This window comes from Bos grunniens, chromosome 9 (genome assembly GCF_055505025.1).
Source record: "Bos grunniens cultivar Pamir isolate PY7600 chromosome 9, Bosgru_T2T1.0, whole genome shotgun sequence".
Taxonomy (NCBI): domain Eukaryota; kingdom Metazoa; phylum Chordata; class Mammalia; order Artiodactyla; family Bovidae; genus Bos; species Bos grunniens.
In genome coordinates, this window is record NC_141173.1 from 96,258,236 (window position 1) to 96,278,396 (window position 20,161).

A 20,161-nucleotide genomic window follows, 5' to 3' on the forward strand; every position below is an offset into this window, starting at 1 on the left:
ACACTCTGTACCAGGTGGCTAAGGAGGGCGGCTGGGGTCAGTGATAACCGTATCCCCTCAGCACTGTGTTTATGGCCCACACCCCTCGCCCCCCTCAGCCTCTGTTCCTTGGGGGCTGAGAGGCTGGCCAGCATGGTGAGGGTCCAGCCATGCCGTAATTCACTGGCTCCAACTCTACTTTTTCTGGAACACTGGGAAGTACATTCTGGGTCAAACGAGACTAAAGAAACCACCGCTGAGGCAAGAGCCCAGGGAAGAAACAATGGTGAGAGGTTTTCAACTTTTCAGCAGGGCATGTGGCTGTACATCCCACTAACTTTCGGGAGCTTTAAAAAAAACGATACCCAGGCCCCGCCCAGACCAGCTGAATCACAATATACATTCACTGAAGAAAGTGCAGTTTGAAAACGTGCTTTGAGGTGTATCTCAGAATGATCACAGTGGAATGATCATAGCGTTGCTGATAGAGGCGGGGGTTGGGGGGGCGGTGGCGGGGGGACAGAATTTTATTTGTTTCCAGGAGATTCGGAGTTGGGGTAGCCACTTTCTCTGATTGCTCACCATTGTGTTCGTCATCACAAAGAAAGAGCCTGATACACAGTAGGGACTGGATAAATATTTGCTGAATAAATAAATGACACAGTAGAAAGATTAACTCTGTTTTCTCCCCGTGGTACAGCCGTGCACTCTCAATTCTTCCCTCAAATGTGCAGCTGAATCCTCTCTGATCATTCTACAAATAAGCTGTCATCTGTCTGACAGGCCATACTTATGCCTTTTCTTATTGAATGCTATCTTTTTACGTTGGCTTTTTGTTTACAGGGGAAAGGAGTAGATAGTGGTTTCTGTTTTTTTTCTGACTCACTAGAGAAAACAACAGTGTCAAGAAAAGGTTTTATGAATAATTTATATTGAAGAGATGAACCAACCACAAAATAGAAATGTTCATATTTTCATTTATCCCTTCTTCCTCCATCCAAAAAATGAAAACAGATGATTCAAAATGTTGTGGCCAAAATCTTCTTGATGCAAAGGATGAAGAGTGATCTTGGATAAAGATCTGTGAAATTACATACACATATTATATACAAACACATAAAAATCACACTTAATATAAGACAGTTCTCTCATTGAAAAAACCCAGAACCCTCATCCAACAATATGATTTTCCATGGGGCCCATTTTTCAGAAGGAAGCATGACCCAACTGACAGAGTCCAGAGGAGACTGTTAGCTGACACGGCCCCCAATAGAAAAAAATGCATGATGCTTTAAGAATTTACATGAACGTTATATTAAAGGAATGACCAACACTTTATACGTGAATAATGCTGAAGCATCTGTAACACTGTGATCTCTAGATCTACTGAAATTATCTTATAATTTATGTAGCTATACCACCTAAACATATTTCACTTACTTGGACTTTGTTAGGAATCATTTTAGCATGCATACTACACAAGAAAGGAAAAGTATTAGAAAAGAACAGACTTGTGTATTTATGAGTCCTCTGTACAGTCTGTTCTTAAGGTGCCTTAGACAGCTTTTGTTTGCCATTAAACTTTAAAAAATTTTCCTAAATTGAAGAAGTAAGATTTTTAAAAAATTGACTAGAAGTAAGATGAGTCATTTCATTTCAGGGATATTTTGTTGTCCGTAGTAACTGAAGAAGGGGAGCCTGAACTTTAAAAAAAAAAATTAAACAATAACTTTTCATTCGAATTGGGGGCATGTTTGTTTACCAATATCTCTAGGGAAAAAAACCCCATGCATAGCAACTTATTGGACATGCCAAGAAAAAAGAAAACAAGCAGCACACGCACACATTAACCACGCTGCCCCCTCCGGACTTCTCGGAAGACGCTGTTCCAGTGTCGCGCCAACTGCTACTCCATTGTCTTCGTTTACGTGGGCGAGCTCTGTCATTAAGTAAATCCCGTGTGCAATGTGAAGACAGTCACTTTTTTAAAGTGATGCAAACTTTTTGAGCTTCTATATGGTTTAAATATGGCCAGAAAAGTAGCACTGGATGAAAATGCAGCTGCTAATACACCTTTTTTTTAAAAAGCAACAGCAAGTCTCTCTGGAAAGTCAGCAGGTAAACTGAGTTTCTAGAGGTGGCTTCCTATTCGCTAATGCACTTACACGGTTAACTGTGGAGCTGGAACTGCCCGGCCTAGCGGAGGCGGTGTGGGGAGGGGCCTCTGGAGCCAGCCGGCTGGGTGTGAGTCCGGGCCAAATCCCTCAGCGTCAGTGGTCTTACTTCCCCCTGGATCAAGGGAACAATGACAGGACTCACTGGGTCTGGGGCGCCTGGGGGCTGCAGCTCCATGCTCAGCGTGGCTCTGAGTCTTACCCACCAGCTCTTAGTCTCCATGCTGACAAAGCCTCACATGCTCTTGGCTGTCTTTTTCTTGGAGCACTTGGGACCCTTAAATGTCTGTTACAAATGTCTATGACTGCAGCAGCCAGGAGTGGGCTGTGAAGAAAGCTGAGCGCCGAAGAATTGATGCTTTTGAACTGTGGTGTTGGAGAAGACTCTTGAGAGTCCCTTGGACTCCAAGGAGATCCAACCGGTCCATCCTAAAGGAGATCAGTCCTGAATATTCATTGGAAGGACTGATGCTGAAGCGGAAACTCCAATACTTTGGCCACCTCATGCAAAGAGCTGACTCACTGGAAAAGACTTTGATGCTGGGAGGGATTGGGGGCAGGAGGAGAAGGGGACGACAGAGGATGAGATGGCTGGATGGCATCACTGACTCAATGGATGTGAGTCTGAGTGAACTCCGGGAGTTGGTGATGGACAGGGAGGCCTGGCGTGCTGCGATTCACGGGGTTGCAAAGAGTCGGACACAACTGAGTGACTGAACTGAACTGAACTGATGCTGTGGCTGGAGCCCCGTTGCACGGTTTGTCCAAGCCCTGCAAAAAAGGCTCCTTGGAGAATGTTCAGGAGGCTCCAGGGAAATAACATTTGTACTGACTTTAAAAGTGGGCACTGGCAGGAGGATCGTGATGAAAGTGGGGGAGGATTTTTGAGACAGTTCTTTTCCATCCACCACTGCCCACGAGGAGTAAATGAGATGTGACGTAAGTAAGTGAGCGTGATGCTGGCATTTCACAGTCACCAGCAATTCAGAAGAGGCTTTGATAGACCATCCAGCTGAAGCCCTTGGTGGACAGATGAAGAGAGTGAAATGAGAGACCCGGAGGGCTTTCCCCTTCCTCGGCCACCAAGCAGGGGCCAGGACAAGAGCCAGCGCTCCTGACGGGGCCTCGTACCGCTCGTTTATTCAACAGATACCTACTGAGCACCCACTCACTGCCTGCAAGGCTGTCTGGACAACTTGGGATGGTCCAGGGAGCAACCACTGACCTGGTGCTTGCTGGCGTCCAGCATTTTCTACATTATAATGGGTGAAGTTCTTCCATAGTGATTGAAGGTGGAAAAAGAAAAGGCATCCTATGAATCTGACAAAATGTGAAAAATAAAACAAGTGTCGTAAGTGTACAAAATTCTCCTGGAGAGGACTTGATGGTGGCCAGCATTATGCCAACAGCAGGACAGCAGGCATGGCAATTATCAGTGCACTCCAGAGCACTGGTTTGTCTTGGCTTTTAGACAGTTTACTCAGGCCATCTCTGCAGTGTGAGGAATTGTGAAAATTTACTCATCTGACTTCTCTTCCACTAACGACATTTACTGTGTGTATTTGCTTCCTATTGCTGCTGTAACAGATGACCATGTAGCAACTCCAGAACAGCACACGTTTATTATCTCAGTTCTGAGGCATTGGCAGGGCTGGTTCCTACTGGAGGCTCCACAGAAGCAAATTATTTATTTTTTTTTCCAGCTTTTAGAGGCTGTCCACATTCCTTGGCTTGTGGCCGCTCATCACTACTTCTATTGTCACATCACTTCTCTGACTCTGCTCAATACTGCTAATTACTAGAGAAATGCAAATCAAAACTACAGTGAGGTACCCCCTCACACCACTCAGGATGGCCATCACTGAAAAGTCTACAAACAACAAATGCTGGGGAGATCGTGGAGAAAAGGGAGCCCTCCTATCCTATTGGTGGGAATGTCGATCGGTAGATAACAGTATGTGCTGCTAAGTCGCTTCAGTCGTGTCCGACTCTGTGCGACCCCATAGACAGCAGCCCACCAGGCTCCCCCATCCCTGGGATTCTCCAAGCAAGAAAGATAACAGTATGAAGTTGTTTCAAAAAACTAAAAATAGAATTGCCATATGATCTAGCAATCCCACTCCTGGGCATATATTCAGACAAAACTATAATTTGAAAAGATATATGCACCTCTATTTTTGTACTAATTATGATAGCCAAGACATGGAGACAACCTAGATGTCCATTGACAGATGAATGGATATAGAAGAAGTGGTACATATACACAACGGAATATTACTCAGCCACGAAAACAATGAAAGAATGCCATTTGTGGCTACATGGATAGACCTAGAAATGATCATATGAGTGCAGTAAGTCAGAGAGAAACACGAGTGTCATCTGAAGTCACGCACAGGGAAATCTAAAACGTGACGCAAGTGAACCTTCTATGACACAGAAGCAGACTCATAGGCAGAACAAACTTATGGCTGCCAAAGGAGATGGGGGAGAGATAAATTAGGAGTTTGGGATTAAAATGTACACACTACTATTTATGAAACAGATAACCAACAAGGACCTACTGTCTAGAACAGGGAACTGTACTCAATATCTTGCAGTTGCCTATAATGGAACAGAAGGTAATAAAAGAATATATGTGCACGTGCGTAACTTAATCATCTTGTTGTACACCTGAAACTAACACAACATAGTAAATCAAGTATATTTCAAAAAAATTTTTTAAAACTCCATTTCAATTTTCTGATAGATTAAAAAAAAAAAAAAACACAGGTAACTGGATATATCTCTTTGAAGATAAATATCAAGAGCTCTCTCAAAAAAGTTGATTCAGTTCAGCATTGTGCAACATGGTTTGGATTCTGTCATTACAAAAAACTTTTAAAAGAACTCTTCCTAAAGGAATCAAAATAAAAGATGTGAAGTCACTGCCTGATACCTTCTACTGATTACAGTGGCTTCCGTTACAATTCAGGCACCTGCTGAAACCCTGCCGGCAGGGCAAACCCTTGGTAAACTACCCAATTCACCAAGGCAAGCCGGCAACCTGGTTTACGTCTGCTTAGAAACGCAGTCCTCTATAAATGCATGTGTTTGCATTCCCTTTGTGTTACGTTTAGAGAAAGAGAAATGATTGTGAAATGGAACAAAAGAACCTACACAGGCTGGCAGTGTCTGAGAAGTTGACCTTCATAGCAGGTAATGAATACCTTCTACTCCTACACAGTGTAAGCGGATTATTGAGCAAGCTGGTCTCGAGGCGGGGCAGGCAGAACACAAGCTCATTCTCCTTCCACTGGCTGGCTAAGCCCACTCTGTGGACTCTTGTGTGAAAAGCTTCTTGGATGAAATCTTGGGCAGATTTTAGACCTTTTCTGGTCACTCTTAATATACTTAAACCTCCAGAATAATTAACAATTGGGACTTCCCAAGGGCTTCGTTGATAGCTCAGTTCTGGTTCAATTCCTGGGTCAGGAAGATCCTCTGGAGAAGGGATAGGCTCCCCACTCCAGTGTTCTTGGGCTTCCCTTGTGGCTCAGCTGGTGAAGAATCCATCTGCAATGTGGGAGACCTGGGTTTGATCCCTGGGTTGAGAAGATCCCCTGGAGAAGGGAAAGGCTACCCACTCCAGTATTCTGGCCTGGAGAATTCCATGGACTGTACAGGCCATGGGGTGGAAAAGAGTCAACATGACTGAGTGACTTTCACTTTGGTGGTCCAGCGGTTAAGATTCCGAGCTCCCAATGCAGGGGGCCTGGGTTCAAACCCTGGTCAGGGGACTAAGTCCTGGTGCAGCAAAAACAAAAGAAAGACAAGTTTAAGAAAGTTTAATAATTGAGTCATGCTGTTGTTCAATCGCTAAGTTGTGTCCAACTCTCATCTGGGAGGAAGCTCTTTCCCTTCCGAGACTCAGCCAGCTTCAGGTTTGGTGGTCTGCGGGCTGGGGCTGGTGTGCCAGGCTCTTCCTCTCTTTTCCCAATTTCCCCATCTTGCCGTGAATGCCTGTTTCTGACTCCTTAGAGCTGGGTCAGGGCGAGGGCGGCCCTGCCAAGGCAGGCAGCTGTGGCCTGCCATAAGGGGGCCCCTTGGACCATGAGTGTAAGACCTTGGCTCTTTCTTTCAAAGAGAGCTTTTGGGAGTTCCTCAAAGACCCCGAGAGGGAGGTGGCTGCGGTTCCTGTGACCTGCACACTGATGAAACAGTGTGTGCGCTGACCTCAGCCACCAGGAAGGCTCTGAGGGATGGCAGGGAGATGCCACCTGCAGCGGCGGCTGGCGCTTCCGCCTGCAGGATGCTCGGCGCCCGAGGGCACTTCCGCCCGCAGGATGCTCAAGTCACCGGGCTGTTGGTCAGCAGGGCAGACGGGCACATGGGGCAGGTAGGTCCTGCCCTGAAATGTCCTGAAGGGACTCTGAACGCACCTGTCATTTCTGACAGGCCGTGTAAATCCATTCTTTATTATTTGGTGACACTTCTTTAAAGTTTGCTACAAACTCTTCAGCTCAGTTCAGTTGCTCAGTCATATCCAGCTCTTTGCGACCCCATGGAGGGGTAGCACGCCAGGCTTCCCTGTCCGTCACCAACTCCTGAAGCTTGCTGAAACTCATGTCCATCCAGTCGGTGATGTCATCCAACCATCTCATCTGCTGTCATTCCCTTCTCCTCCCACCATCAGTCTTTCCCAGCATCAGGGACTTTTCCAGTGAGTCAGTTCTTCCCATCAGGTGGCCAGAGTATTGGAGCTTCAGCTTCAGCATCAGTCCTTCCAATGAATTATATTCAGGGTTGATTTCCTTTAGGATGGACTGGTTTGATCTCCTTGCAGTCCAAGGGACTCTCAAGAGTCTTCTCCAACACCACAGTTCAAAAGCACCACAGTTCATAAGTGCTTCAAAGGCAATTAATTCCAACTCTGGGGATCACATGTCAAACTCCTACGTGGTTCCCTGGGAGTGTCTTTACTGCCTAGACACTGCACAGTGCACCTGTCGCCCCCACAGGAGCCTCCTTCTGAGGTACTTGGCTCCCTGCAACCTTGAAGGGCGGTGGCAGCCCCTCTGAGCCCTGCACTGGGTGCCTCTCCTCTCCAGGCACCTCCTGCCTCCTCCTCAGCGGCCTCAGCTGAACCCCTGAGAAAGGACCCTGTTCTCCATTCTGCGGGGTGATTGTATTAGAGAGAACACAGACACCCAACCACATGGATGATTCAGTTTACCTTTAAAGCACGGAACCCCTTAGTTTTATCCAACAAGGTAACTAACAAAAATGAGGTGCTTAATTAACTTAACCGCCAAAATTATTTCTGAAATGAGTTTTTGAGGTGATTTTAGTAACAGCAACTGAAATAGTACATCTTAATGATTCATCTTATTTTAAAAAGGGATCAGATATTAGAAATTTAGGGGGGGAAAACCAAAGTCATGGGAGGCATGAAAACTAGGTTGATAAAAAAATATCACTAGTTGGGAGTAAAAAAAAATCACTAGCTATATGGAAAAGCGAACAAAGCACGGGTTATTTGGGCAAGCACTGTTTATACACTACAAGCGTGATGGCCGTGTGGAGGTGAACTAACTACTGGCAAACCAGGGGGATCAGAAAAACACAGAAAACAATGAAACAAACTGAGCTTGATGTAATAGCTTTGTTCAAGTTTAAGCCAGACGAATGCTGACTTGGTTTTGTCCATGCGGTGGACACTGGTTGATGCCCACAAGGTGGACAACGAAAATTCAAACACAAAGCACATCTTGGTCCTTGGGCAGCTCAGTCTGGTGGTAGAAACTGGCCGATGAACAGTGGTAATGCTGTGTAACTGGGGCTAGGTCTGGGGTAGGACTACCACCAGCAACGGACCTCAGTTCCTGGGGCTGAGCAGGCCAGGCTCCATCTGCCAGGAAGACAGTGGTGCCACGGGGGTGCTGGAGAGCAATGCTGCTGACCGTGGTGAGTCTGTCCTCACGGCATTGCTATGATTGCCGCTGGGGAAAGCGGCCACTGACCGACTGACCCCCAGGAGCACACGTGGCATCGTCCAGACCGTCATTCTTCAGCCCCAGGGTGAGTGAGCTATCTTCCTGGGATGCTGGAATAGGTCGGTGGGAGCTCGGAGACACCACAGTTTCTCAGGTGGCTTCATTCTTGACTGGGGGTAACTGAACCGACAATGATACCGGTCTGTCAGCTGTGTTTGGTCAAAGAGCCAGTGAGATTTCCCAAGGCACAGAGATTCAGCAGACTGGCTGCCTCCTTGGCCGGGGGGCTCTAGATAAGAGGACCGTGCCTGACTTTCTGCTGGCTTGCCAGTACATCGTGTTGTATGTGGTTCAACACGGATGGTGAGTTAGAAGCGTCAGTCTCTCATATACAAGGATGAGAAGGATGGCTGTTTACAGTGATAGGCCTGGCTACATCAATTTGTGGGCTTGTGCAAAATAAAAATGTGGGGTCCTTGTTCAAAAATTATTAAAAATGTCAAGATAGTGACAACAGAACATTAAATCAAGCTTGAGCCCCATAAAAGCTGTGGGACACAGGGCCACATCCGTGATGTTGGCTCTGATTTTGTGACCTCTTCTCTTCCCTGGATCAGACCTGATGGCCGCTAGTCTGTTCTGCAATGCCTTTTCAGAGTCCGTCAAGGCCTGGCCTCTTGGTCCTCATGGGTGAAAAGTGAAGTGAAAGTGAAGGTCTCTCAGTCGTGTCCGACTCTTTGAGACCCCATGGACTATACAGTTCATGGAATTTTCCAGGCCAGGATACTAGAGTGGGTAGCCTTTCCCTTCTCCAGGGGGATCTTCCTGACTCAGGGATTGAACCCAGGTCTCCCACGTTGCAGGCAGATTCTTTACCAGCTGAGCCACAAGGGAAGCCCAAGAATACTGGAGTGGGTAGCTTATCCCTTCTCCAGCGGATCTTCCCGACCCAGGGATTGAACCGGGGTCTCCTGCATTGCAGACGGATTCTTTACCAACTGAGCTATGAGGGAAGCCCTCATGGGTGAAAGGGTATGAGATACTGATGGAACAGGGCTTCCCAGGTGGCTTAGCAGTAAAGAATCTTCTGCCAATGCAGGAAATGTGGGTCCGATCCCTGGGTTGGGAGGATCCCTTGAAGCAGGAAATGACAACCTACTCCAGTATTCTTGCCTGGAAAAATCCCATGGACAGAGGAGCCTAGCGGGCTACAGTCCATGGAGTTGCAGAGTCAGACATGACTGAGCACGCACGCACTGCTTCCTTACTGCCTACTGATGGAACAAGGAATGGGACGGCCTATGGATGAAGGAAGGTGGACCGTGAAGTAGGGGTCTACTGTCCAGGTCTCTTCCTCGGCAGCACTGGCCTTTCAGAGCTGGAGCTGCCTTTCCATGGAACAGGACCACTGCGGTGTTCCATCTGCTGTAAGGAAATGGATCATCGCCAAGTGCTTAAGGCTGTGTAGTCAGGCCTGATGGAATGCTGAGTGGCAGATCACAGCTGGAAATCATGGGTCCCCCATGTTACTCAGCTGCCATTACCACGCCTGGTTCCTAGACCCTGACTGTGCTAGAAGAGGGCTTGGGACTCACCCTGTTGTGCAGCTGATCATTGGGGCTGAGGGTTCTCTCCTGGAGTCAAATTCTAGCTCTGCTCAGCCCCAGTCAGCGCCGCCCCCTGCCCCCCACAACCCCACTGTGATGGAGAATGGGGAAGTGGCTCGTCCCTGCTCCTGTTTCTAAGGTTTCCTCCCATGAGTACTATTCAGGCCTGGTACGTGCGCTATCACTGGCATCCCAAGGAAGGCCGAGTGGGAACACTTAAGCTGAGAACTGAAGGATGAGAAGTTTGCTAAACGGGCAAATGGTGTGTCTGTGTGTGTGTCCGTGTGTGTGTGTGTGTGTGTGTGGTGCAGTTGTTGGAGGAGGTTCATAGGCAAGATGAACACAGGTGCAAAAGCAGAGAAGCCAACCAGAGGAAATAAAAATCAGGAAACCGTTAGTAATTTGGTTTGGTGAGAACAAAGGGTACGTGTACGAGAGTCACAGGAAACGTGCTTGGATAGTCAGGGGCCAGATCACAGACAGCTTAAGGAGTCTGGACTTTATACTTTGTACACAGTGGTAAGACAATGAAGGATTTTCAGGAAGAAAGTGATACAATCAGATCTAAAGTTCTGATGGACTGCCAGAGTAAACGTGAGAGGACGGTAAGACTGGAGGCAGGTGGCTGCAATGGTCTAGAAGACGACAGAAGAGGGAACCTTGCTGAATCGAAGGACTCCACGTACGATTAAGCCAAGGAGACCCTGAAGCCACAGGATCACGGGGCCACAAGACAGGAACAGCCTGGATATTTATTTTGTTTTGCTAGGGAGCTTCTCAGGAGAGTCACCATCCCAGGAATATCTGAACTGGGTTTTACATGAGAGTAACATAAAGTTTTGTTGTGCTTAAGCCATCGAGATTTTTGCATTTCTTTACAAGTATTTTTTCAGCTTTAAGCCCATATTGACACACGGAAGTCAGGAAATCAATGGTGGGTAGCACTATTAATTCAATATAGTGAAGACAGAAAGGAAACAGTTCAGAAAATGATGATGGATTTGTTTAACGATGTCTCGAATTTGAGACGCCAGTGTGATGGCAAAATGAAACTTGAAACAACTCTCCAAGGGTTTCTGCCCATCTTGACAGCAAGGCATGAACTGCCCTTTGTCTCATACTTTCTTTTCAGGGATGTTTGTATAGCAAACAATCTTTGAAGAAAACCTGAATAATCTCTGAAGAAAAAGACAGTGTCTCCCTCTGGAGCCAAGAGCAGGCACGCTTGCTGCCCACTATGAAAGACTGGAGCTCTCTGAGCTCAGGGTTCCTCTCTCCTAAGGCCACTCACCTCATGGGCAAGTTCCATCCGGTCTTCTTCACTTTCCCTTGAGGCAACGAGGGCTCCAGAACCAGCACAAAAATGCTGATATTCCGGGTACTGCTACCACTGTGAGTTACACATAACCCCATGTCTCTGACTCAGGAGTCTTACGTCAAAATTTACCAGCACTCATGAATCTCTGGAGGCTAACTCGATAACTTGGAAGTAGATAAAATCTGAGGCTCTTCATAGTTCTGGACAGAGAGGTCCAGAGATGGTTAGAGATAACAGATTTAGAGCCCAGGGCTGAGTCTCACCAGAGTGTGGGGGCGTTGAGTAGTGGGCAATGATGAGATTACCTAGGATTGGCGGTGTTGGGCGGGGTGCAGTTTCCGAGCCCTAAGTGAGAGACAAGAAAGATGAGAAAGAAGAGAACCTGACTACTAACGGAGAACACTAACAGAGAAAGGAAGGAAGAAGGGCACACGGAGCAGACCAAGACACAGACAGCTTTGGAGAAACAGCTTCGGCTTCACCCAGGAGGGCTGAGGAATGTTAATTACTGCGAAAGTCAGTGAGATAAGCAGGTCTGGATCTGAAACTTGAGAAGTCACTGGAGACTTTCGAATGACCAGCTTCAGGGGAGTGATGAAGACAAAATCCAGACTACCAAGCAAGGGTTTGAAAACAGTAGGAGGTTTAAGAATGGAAGGACAATGCAGTCCATGTTTCAAGAAGCAGGTGTGAAGGGGACTTCTCTGGTGGCTCAGGGTTGTAAAGAATCTGACTGCCAACGTAGGAAACACGGGTTCGATCCCTGATTTGGGAAGATCCCATATGCTGAGGAGTGACTTTAAGTCTGTGCGCCACAACTACTGAGCCTATGCTCTGGAGCCTGGGGGCTGAAACTACCGAAGCCCATGTGCCCTAGAGCCTGTGTTCCCTGAGAAAAGCGACAGCGACGAGAAGCCTGAGCACCGCAACTAGAGGGCAGCCCCCACTCACTGCAGCTGGAGAAAAGCCTCTGCAGCAATGAAGACCCACCACGGCCAAACATAAATACATAAAATTATTATTTAAAATAAAGTCATGCCCACTGCCTAGACAGCCACATCCCATTAAAAAAAAGAGATGTGTAAAGGAGAGAGGATTATACTAGTGAGGTGTCTAAGGTTTTAAAAAATGCCTCTGATATGATTTTATACATACCTATAATACACACACACACACACGACTATACCTTAATCCTGGTAAATCTAAGCTTTTCCATCCTTTTAAACTGTACAAATCAGTGCAACAATGACCACTACTTAAATTTTAGAACATTTTCATTACTTAATACCCATTAGCAGGTATTTCAGTTACACCCTCTTCAGCCTCTGGCAACTGGACATTTCATATAAATAAACTGATATAATGTGATTTATGTCTGGGTTCTTTCCATAGTATAATTTATTTTCAAGGTTCATCCATGTCATAGCACATAAATAGCACTTCATTCTTTTTACTGCCAAATAATATTGCATTGTTAGGACAGCCTAGTTTTTATTTATTCTTTGATGGGCATTTAGATTCTTCCTATGTTTTGACTTTTATGAATAATGTTGCTATGAACATTCATGCACACATTTCTGTATGGATGTGTTTTTATTTCTCCTGGGTGGAGAAATGGAATACCTAGGAGTGGAATTGCGGGATAAACATGTAATTGTATTCTTGCTGGGAGACTCCCATGGACAGAGGAGCCTGGTGGGCTAGTCCATAGGGTCTCACAGAATTGGACATAACTGAAGTGACTTATGTAACTGTATGTTTAACATTTTAAGAAACTGACAAACTGTTTTCCAAAGTGGCTGTACCATCTTACAATCCGATCAGTAGTGGATGAGATTTCTCCTTCCAACTTGTCTTCCAATCCTCATCATCTTTTGCTGCTGACTTTGATTTTAACCGTCTTAGTAGTGGGTATGAAGCCGTGCAATAATGTGACTTTGATTTGTATTTCCTTGTGGACTAATGATGTGGAATACATTTCATGTGCTCATTGGCCATTTGTTTAAAAAAATATCTATTCAAATCCTGGGCTGATTTTAAAATTGGGTGGTTGTTTTATTGTTGTTTGGGAAAAACCTGAATGAACTTTTTGGCCAACTCAGTATTTAAGTCTTTAATTTCTTTCATCACTTTTGTTGTTTTCATTATGTACGTTTTACACCTCTTTGATTAAATTAGTACTTAAGTATTTTATCCAACCAGTCCATCCTAAAAGGAGATTAGTCCTGGGTGTTCATTGGAAGGACTGATGCTGAGGCTGAAACTCCAATACTTTGGCCACCTGATTCGAAGAGCTGACTCATTTGAAAAGACCCTGATGCTGGGAAAGATTGAGGGCAGGAGAAGGGGACGACAGAGGATGAGATGGTTGGATGGCATCACTGACGCAATGGACATGGGTTTGGGTGGACTCCGGGAGCTGGTGATGGACAGGGAGGCCTGGCGTGCTGCAGTTCATGGGGTCGCAAAGAGTCAGACACGACTGAGCAACTGAACTGAACTAAGTATTTTATCTCTTTTGGTGCTATTATAAATAAAATTACTTTAATTTCCTTTCAGACTGTTAACTGTCAATATGTAGAAATATAACTGACTTTTGCATACTATTGATTTTATAGGCTGAAAACTTGTTGAACTCTGTTAATTCTAGTATTCTTTTTGTCCATTTTTAAAGTTTCTATACACAAGGCTTCCCCCGTAGCACCATGGTAAAGACTGTACCTGCCAGGACACGTGGGAGATGCAGGTTTGATCCCTGGGTTGGGAAGATCCCCTGGAAGAGGAAATGCCAATCCACTCCGGTAGTCATGCCTGGGAGATCCCATGGACAGAGGAGCCTGGTAGGCTACAGTCTGTGAGGTCTCAGAGTCAGACATGACTGAGGACGCATGAATGAATACACAAGGCATTGTCTTCTGCAGTTAAGAGTTTTACTTTTCCTTTCCAATCCGGATGTTAGATGCATTTATTTTTCCTGCCAAACTGCCATTGCCAGAACTTCCAGTACAATGCTGAATAGAAGTGGCAACAATAGATATTTTTGTTTCTGATCTTAGGGGGAAAAAGCATTCAGTCTTTCACATTAGGTTATGATGTGAGCTGTGGGGTTTTCCTAAATGCCTCTTATAGGGCTGAGGGAGGTCTCTGCTATTCCCAGCGTGGTTGGCTTGTTGCTGTTCAGTTGCTCAGGCACATCCGACTCTTTGCGACCCCATGAACTACAGCACGCCAGGCCTCCCTGTCCATCACCACCTTCCGGTGCTTGCTCAAACTCATGTCCATCAAGTCGGTGATGCCATCCAACCATCTGATCCTGTGTCATCCCCTTCTCCTCCTGCCTTCAATCTTTCCCAGCATCAGGGTTTTTTCCAATGAGTTGGCTCTTCACATCAGGTGGCCAAAGTATTGGAGTTTCAGCTTTAGCATCTGTCCTTCCAATGAATATTCAGGACTGATTTCCTTTAGGATGGACTGGTTTGATCTCCTTGCTGTCCAAGGAACTCTCAAGAGTCTTCTCCAGTACCACTGTTCAAAAGCATCAGTTCTTTGGTGCTCAGCCTTCTTTATGGTCCAATCCTCGCATAATGCCCACTGTGTTTTGACCCTTCAATATTGTATTGGCTTTTCTGGGTCTTTTGCTTCTCCACATCATCAGTTTGTTGATATCTGTAAGCTCATTAGCTGGGATTTTGATTGGGATTGCACTGAATCTATAGATCAAGTTGGGAAGAACTGACATTTTGACAATCTTGAGTCGCCCTATTCATCAACATGAAATGTTTCTCCACTTAGTTTGATTTCATTCATCAGTTTTGTAGTTTTCCTCATATAAATCTTATACACATTTTGTTAGACTTATAACTAAGTATTTCATTTGGGGGAGGTTCTAATGTTAGTGATTTTAATTTTAAATTCCTTTGTCAATTGCTGGTATATAGGAAAGCGATGAATGTTTATATTAATCTTCCATTTTGCCACCTTACTACTAGTTTCAGGAATCTTTTTGGTGATTCTTTGGGATTTTCTACATCGACAATCATGTCGTCTGAAAACAAATAGTTTTATTTCTTCATTGTCAATCTATATACTTGTTATTTCCTTGTTTTACTGCATTACCTGGGACTCAGTATATTGAAAAGGAACGGTCAGAGGACATCCTTGCTTTATAACTGATCCTAGTGGGAAAGCTTCTAGTTTGTCACCATGGTGTTAGCCCTAACGTGACTTTGTTTTGCTGCAGATTTTTCCAACTAGGTTCATGAGAGATACTGGTCTATAATTTTCTTGCAAGGTCTAATTTTGGTATTTAATGTTGGTCTTATAGAGTAGGTTAGGAAGTATTCCTTCTATTTTTATCATGTGAAAGAAACTGTAGAGAATGGGTATAATTTGTTAAATGGTGTCTGGTAGAATTCCCCAGAGAACTCATGTGGACCTGGTGTTTTCTGTTTTGTAAGGTTGTTAATTCAATATATTTAATAAAGACTGCAGATGGTGATTGCAGCCATGAAATTAAAAGACGCTTACTCCTTGGAAGGAAAGTTATGACCAACCTAGATAGCATATTCAAAAGCAAAGATATTACTTTGCCAACAAAGGTCCATCTAGTCAAGGCTATGGTTTTTCCAGTGGTCGTGTATGGATATGAAAGTTGGACTGTGAAGAAAGCTGAGCACCAAAAAATTGATGCTTTTGAACTGTGATGTTGGAGAAGACTCTTGAGAGTCTCTTGGACTGCAAGGAGCTCCAACCAGTCCATCCTAAAGGAGATCAGTCCTGGGTGTTCATTGGAAGGACTGATGCTGATGCTGAAACTCCGATACTTTGGCCACTTCATGAGAAGAGCTGACTCATTGGAAAAGACCCCGATGCTGGGAGGGATTGGGGGCAGGAGGAGAAGGGGACAACAGAGGATAAGATGGCTGGATGGCATCACAGACTCGATGGACATGAGTTTGAGTGAACTCTGGGAGTTGGTGATGGACAGGGAGGCCGGGTGTGCTGCAATTCATGGGGTTGCAAAGAGTCAGACACGACTGAGCGACTGAACTGAACTGAACTGAATAGATATAGGCTTATTCAGATTGCCTACTTCCTCCTGCATTTTTAAGAACAGTTTTGTTGGATATAAAATTCCTGAATGGCATCTTTTTTCTTTTAGCACTTTTGAGTATATCATTTCATTGCCTTCTGACCTCTATGGTGTCTGAATAAAAATAAGTTGATAATATTGAGGAGTCTTTGTATATGATGAGCTATTCTTGTCTTGCTGCTGTTGAGGCCCAAGGCATGCTGCACCCAAATATGCCTCAGTGGGATATTGATGGTTTTGAATTAAAGTTACTTGAGAAACAGTCAATGAAAAAAAAAAAAAAAAAACCAGCATATAAAAAACCCACTGTGCCCCCAACTCCTTACTTCTTAAGAGTGGGAAATAAATCTCCCATGTGAAGAAGGTATCCTCCCTACACCAGGAGGGTAGAAAGCATCCTTAACAAGACAGTTAGGGATTCAAGGCTAAGAAAGCTGTGTGAAGAAATACTGTTACTTCATTTCTTTGCTGCTCTAAGCACAAGCCCCTTTGTTTTGTTAATATTTACAAATAATTGTTTTGTTGTCTAAAAATGATATTCAAACAATTTGTTTTGGTGACTTTGGGGGTCCTATTTCTATGAGACCTCTGTGCATTGATTTTTTTTTTTTCTCCTGTTAATCTGTCCTGTGGCAATTTAACGATTAGACATTAGAGCAGCCGGAAGAACTCAAGATGGGCGGGGTGGAATATCCCCCTCCCCAACACTGTCTCACAACCGTCCTTGTCTCTCAGCGGTTGTGGGTCTCTTTGAGTTTATTATACATGAAATTCACTGAACTTCTTGGGTGTAAATATTAACTTTTTTTTTTTGCATCCCATTGACATTTTCAGCCATGGTTTCTTCAAATGTTCTTTTTGTTCCTTTCCTTCCCCCTCTTCTGGGATCTGTACTGTGTACCTGTTGGTATTCTTATAGTGTCTCAGTATAGGGCATGCTTAGTCCCTCCAGGGGCTGAGGTCTCTGAGGCTCTTTTCATTTTTCTTCATTTCAGAGTAGATAGTATCAGTTTGATTTAACATTATGGCTTCTTTCTTCTAACAGTTCACATCTGAGACCCTGTGGTTAAGTGTTCATTTCAGTTATATTTTTCAACACCAGAATTTCTATTTGGTTCCTTTTTATGATTTCTATCTCTTGATATTCACTTTTTGGTGAGAATCATTCTCATACTTTATTTATACATGGTTTCCTTTAGTTCTTTGTACATATTTACAATTGCTGATTAATGTCTGTCAAGTAGATTCAAAATATGAACTTTCTCAGGGACAGTTTCTATCAACTGTTTTTTTTTTTTTTTTGCTTCTGCACAGGCCATACTTTATTTTTTGCATGTCTTATATTTTTTGGTTGAAATCCAGACATTTCAGAGACTCAAAATGTGGTAACTCTGGATATCAGATTCTTGCTCTACCTCTTCAACTTGGGTTTTTTGTTGGTGTTTGTCTGTTTGATGGCCTTCGTGAACAAATTCTGTAAAGCCTGTATTCTTTGCGCTGCCCCTGAAGTCTGCTCAGCTAGCTTAGTGGGTAGCTAATGATTAAAGAGATTTCTTAAATGTCCTGAATCAGTAAGTCTTACACTTTGTGCTGAGGGGTTCTCTGTGTGTTAAGACATGGCTCCAATATTTTAGCAGTTTACAACTCTGACTTTGCTCTCAGGTTCTGCTTGTGTAGATCCTCGATGTCAGCCTGAGATGAGAGATGAGGGCCTTCCCAGGTCTTTCCTGGGCTGTAAACAGCCCTACAAAGTACCCTATACTTACAGATTCCTGGGAATATGTTGAAACTTTTCAAAACCCCCTACGGACCTCTCATTCCTCAGATTTCCTTTTCAAGTATTCTGGTCAGCCTCCTGTTTGCTCCAACTCGCATTTCCACCCCGGGTAGCTGTGATGTTAGACTATTGCTGCTGATTGCTGATTTTCTATTTTTAAACAAATGCCCTGCTGCTGGGACTTTCCTCACCAAGCAAGCTCTGAGTCAGGTCAAATAAAGATAAGCCCTTAAAAGAACTTATCCAGGGAGCTGCCAGACAGGTCACATACTGACAGATTTCTGGGGATGTGGCTTTTCTGGGGAGCTCTAGGCATGTTTAGCCCCTCCAGTGGCTGACAGGCTGCTGGTTTTCTCAGTTACCATGGTTTTGAGTCTGTTGGTTTTCAAGGTTATTGTGGAGCTGGGAAGAATGGGATGGGAATAGGGCAAATTAAAATGCCACAAAGCTGACTCTTTGGAGATTCAGCCACTTTTCTTGAATAAATGCTCTTCACTGTTCCAAGTCTTTGGTTAATTTCCAGAATTTTAAAAATGTTATTTTTTGACAAAAAAAAAATTTTTTTTTTGGCCTGTGTTCTTGTTGCTTTTATGGAGGAGCTGATTTTCAGAGGTCCCTACGCTACCAATTCCAGAGTCCTTCTTCCATAAACACTAATTTCTGTCCTGTGTTGTAAAGTAATCGTGTATTCAAGACCTGCTGAGCGATATTCAACTTTGGCCCCAGACTGCTATGCCTTTTGAGCTATCGATTTTCCCTGCTTTTCCATGTACCTTTTTCCCTAAGAAGTTTTAGCCTACAGTCTTCCCATAGTGGTCCCCGTCTCCTTGTTAATATGCTACTTCTAATATGCTGTGGGGCTAAAAAACAGCCACATTGGGTAGTGATGCTGGAATAGCTTTGGCTGGTCCATGGCAAAATGGCAACTCAGAAGTCACTTTGGCCTTCTCTCTCTTATGCTCTGAAAACGAGGTTTCTAGACACCTGAATTTAGAGGAAGTGAGTTGGTAATATCCAAATCAGGGGAGACAACGTTTCACAATACTCCTTGCTAAGTTTGATTATATCTATAGTAGTATACCTAATTCTGGGAAACATGTTTTAAGATGACTTTGACCAAACAGAAATTTCAAGGTAATAGTAACCAGGATGGAGAGTGGCCAAGTTCTGAAACTATTCTCTATGAGGAGTAGTTGGAATGACTGGTGGTACTTCATTGGGAGAAAGAAAAATCTGGGGAAAAAAAAGAAAAAAAACAAAAACAAAAACCCAAACTGTTGGAGTATAGGATAGGGCTGGTATGTAAACAAAATTATTCTGTCTCTCTCCACCATAATCATGCCAGTTGATTACAGGTTATAAACCAAAAGGCATAGGTTATAATGGGACAGGGGCTTCCCAGGTGGCACTTTTCCAGGTGGCAGGAGGTAAAGAACCCTCCTGCCAATGCAGGGGACATAAGAGATGTGGGTTTGATCCCTGGGTTGGGAAGATCCTCTGGAGGAGGGAGGGCATGGCGATCCACTCTAGTATTCTTGCTTGGAGGATCCTACGGACAGAGGAGCCTGGTGGGCTACAGTCCGTAAGGTTGCAAACAGTCAGATATGATTGAGGCGACTTAGCACGCATAACGGGACAGATTTTGACTCAGTGTAAAAGAAATTTCTAATAATGAGGATTGTGCAACAATGTACTTGAGTATTTACCATGTCTTGAGCCTGGGGAGACAAAACTATGTGAGAATTGCTGTTCTAGGGCAGCTTATATAGGGAAAGCCCCATCCTCAGTGACTAAACAAAGACCAAGTGACCACCTGTTAAGGATACTGTATTGGATAGGAGGCTGGATTATACGACAGCTAAGGTCTATTCTGACACTACCATTTTAAGGGTCTGAGATCTAGGGTGGAGTCCACTGCTACCCCTGTAGAGCTGGCAGATACCTGGGGCAAGATAAAATACTCAGTGTGAGTCTAGCTTCTCCAAGGAGTACAATATATTTTTGAACTCTTTTCTCTACCAAGGTCTCTTTATGGTCATTAAATTATGTTTGAAGTGGGAAGCAGGTTAATTTTGCTTTAGGGATTTACTGACACCTAGTGGTAAAACATAGGTACCAATATAATGTTAGGTATCCAATGCTAAGTCGCTTCAGTCGTGTCGGACTCTGTGCGACCCCATAGACGGCAGCCCACCAGGCTCCCCCGTCCCTGGGATTCTCCAGGCAAGAACACTGGAGTGGG

General features: G+C 44.5%; 1 protein-coding gene across 4 annotated transcripts in view; it reads right to left on the bottom strand.

Moving 5' to 3' along the window:
* Positions 1-893: 893 nt before the first annotated feature.
* Positions 894-20,161, bottom strand: part of RSPH3 (radial spoke head 3) — a 41,373-nt gene continuing 22,105 nt past the window's right edge. For 2 of the 4 annotated variants that reach the window (XR_015133377.1, XR_015133379.1), the window contains exons 9-10: positions 2,145-2,268; positions 894-1,060 (exon numbers count right to left, since the gene is read on the bottom strand). The gene's annotated coding sequence lies outside the window, so the exon portion shown is untranslated. The remainder of the gene's footprint in view (positions 1,061-2,144; positions 2,269-20,161) is intronic. The other 2 variants (XR_015133380.1, XM_086318590.1) reach the window with 1 other exon arrangement.